The sequence below is a fragment of the Rhagoletis pomonella genome, unplaced genomic scaffold (assembly GCF_013731165.1).
Source record: "Rhagoletis pomonella isolate Grant_MI unplaced genomic scaffold, Rhpom_1.0 Rhpom_scaffold_00013, whole genome shotgun sequence".
NCBI classification, from domain to species: Eukaryota; Metazoa; Arthropoda; class Insecta; order Diptera; family Tephritidae; genus Rhagoletis; species Rhagoletis pomonella.
Window position 1 is genome coordinate 23,018,691 of NW_023458567.1, and position 2,978 is coordinate 23,021,668.

General features: G+C 38.3%; 1 protein-coding gene across 1 annotated transcript in view; it reads left to right on the top strand.

The window, feature by feature from the left end:
• LOC118748290 (general odorant-binding protein 19a-like) overlaps nt 1-2,978 on the top strand; it is a 14,282-nt gene that overhangs the window by 3,542 nt on the left and 7,762 nt on the right. The gene's annotated exons all lie outside the window — the stretch shown is intronic.

A 2,978-nucleotide genomic window follows, 5' to 3' on the forward strand; every position in this document is an offset into this window, starting at 1 on the left:
GGAACCAGCATTAACACCGATAATAATGTCAGCATTGAAATCCAACGCAGAATCACTATTGCCTACAAGTGCTACTTTGGACTGAAAAGGCAATTCAGAAGTAAAGTCCTCTCTCGACGTATGAAAACCACGCTCTATAAGTCACTCATCATGCCCGTGCTGGTATATGGCGCAGAAGCATGGACAATGACAACATCCGATGAGGCGGCTCTTGGAGTGTCTGAGAGAAAGATTTTGCGGAAGATTTACGGGCCTTTACGCGTTGGCGACGGCTAGTACCGCAGACGATGGAACGATGAGCTGTATAAGCTTTACAACGATATGGACATAATGCAGCGAATTAAAATACAGCGGTTCCGCTGGCTTGGTCATGTCGTTCGAATGGACACCAACGCTCCAGCTCTGAAAGTATTCAACTCGGAACCCGCTGGTGGTAGCAGAGGAAGAGGTCCCCACTGCTATGGAAAGATCAGGTGGTGAAGGGCTTGGCTTCAATTGGCGTCAGTTGGCACAGACTAGAAATGACTAGCGTGCTTTTCTGAACTCGGCCAAAAACACTTAGGCGGTTTCATCGCCAAAAAAGAAGAAGAAGAAGTATGTATCTCGGTAACCGTTCAGCCAATTTTTACCAAACTCAGTATGGTTATTGTGCTTGCCACATAAAAGCAAAACTTTGAAAATTACTAAAATCGGACTAAAATTACGGCGGCTTTTCATATAACGGTAAATTTCAGAAATGCTTGGCATTTTTATTGACCGTTGGAAGTTGGCATCTATCACTCCAATTTTCAAGTCTGGTAATAAGAATGAAGTATCGAATTACAGGCCAAAATCTAAATTGTCGACATGCTCCAAACTCTTTGAGACAGTGGTTAAGGATAAGCTAGCCTTTGCTATTAAAGGAATAATAGATCCATGTCAGCGTGGGTTTTTGGGTGGACGATCAACGGTTACGAATCCGCGTTTAAAAGTGGGTGTCAAGTTGACACCATTTTGACCGATTTTTCTCCAAGTCTTTGAATTTGCATTCCTCGACCTATTCTGTCTCAAATACCTCTGTTAAAGAATTTCGGGATCTTGGAGTTATTTTTGACTCATCCTTTACATTCGGTAACCACATTAATTTTATTATTCCGAAGGCTTATGCTAACTTAGTTTTTCTGCGACGCTATGCCAGTGATTTCAAAGACCCTTACATAAGAAAAATCTTATATAATTCTTTAGTGCGATCGAAGTTGGAGTATGCCTCAATCATCTGGAATCCGATGTATTCCTCACACTCTTTTAGAATTGAAAGAGTTCAACGCAGGTTTCTTCGTTTTGCTCTTCAACCACTTCAGTTTGATAATCCCTTGCCACCATACAATGGTAGGTGCATGCTCATCAATGTTCTATCGCTCGAAGTTAGACGATTCATTCAAAACTGTTTATATACGATGTAATTTCCGGTACAATTGACTGCTCAGATCTACTTGGGCAGTTAAGTTTCAATGTTCCTAATAGAGTACTTCGCTCTCACAACCTATTTCATACTGAAATTTTAAGATCGAACTTCTTTAGAGAGAGACTTTGCCCCTCTTATAAGAGGGCTTAATGAGTTTAATCGGCTTTCTAGAACTATTGATCTTGATTTTGCGATGCCAAGGTCTTTATTCAAGTCACGCATTGAGTCGTATTACTTAGCAAATTAACCATATCCTTAAATTAGCTGTTAAATTATTATTAAGTATCTCTCTTAATCTAGTCAGTAAGGTTTGTTACAATTGATTTAATAAAATGAAATGAAATATTTCGAAATTTAAGGACGCTAATTTACTCAAACTTGATACACCCCGGTTTACCATGTAGCGATAGCTTTCGGAAAGGTGAAAAACATATATTTGATACTTGCGCCGGGTATTTAATGTTCGGCTCCGCCCGAACTTAGACTTTCTTACTTGTTTTAGTATAATAAAGTGCAAGATTGAAGTTGCTAAAAATTGCGTTGAGTTTTGGCAATTTTTTCCTTGACAGTGTAAGCTGAAAAATTTTCTGAGACAGGGCGTTTTCGAACTGGTTACCGAGATAGGTCGATCTTTCACTCAGCCATCAATATAGTGTTTAGTATTGGACAATTTTTGCTCTTAAGACTAAGAAAATTATGCCAAGCAAAAATAAAACTACTCATAAACGCGAATATGTGGTAGATTGCAGACCTTGAGTAGTAGATGTGGTAGATGCTCAAAAAAGTGGCAGATCTACCACAATGTGGTAGAAGTCCGATCACTGCAATGCAACAAAACGGCTCAACCATGTAGCAATATTGCATTTTTATCCTTGAACTCATGAACGACTTCCATTTCTCGAAATTCAAAACGAATGGCCGCGTTTTAACTGCAGAAATAAAGCTTTTTCGAAATTTGATTAAAGCATAATTTCCATGATATATATACATATGTACATAGTATGTATGAAAAATAGATATATTACACAGGCCAACAAAAATAGGAGAAAAATTTGTTTCCAAAAATGTTAAAAGCTGTTTTTGATAGATTTTTTTTGTGCTGATTACGAATCTGTAAGTATCCATCCGCTTTAGATTTTGGGAAAAACGTGGTCAAAGTATCAAAAAAATCAGGTTTTTTGCAATATTTGAGAAGCTCTAGCAAAAAACAAAAGGTGATAGAACTTGGGCTTAAATTAAAGCTAGAACTCGCGACAACTATCCCTGGAAATACTATTCGTGCACCTTGACTTTATGGTTATGGTAATTTGTTGAATAGCAAAAATTGATTTTGGCGAAGTTTTAGTACCTACCGCAATTAAACAAAAGGTAGTACAATCTTCCACCGAAAACATGTTTTTGTCGAAAAAGTGAGATTTTCTCATATACGTGGAGCTCTAAAAGGCCGCGGTCGATAAAGTAGCCTATGTCTTCCCAGGAGCTCGTCGGAATGTTGTTGAAGATCGATATATCCCATAACGAGCCAGAGAGAAAT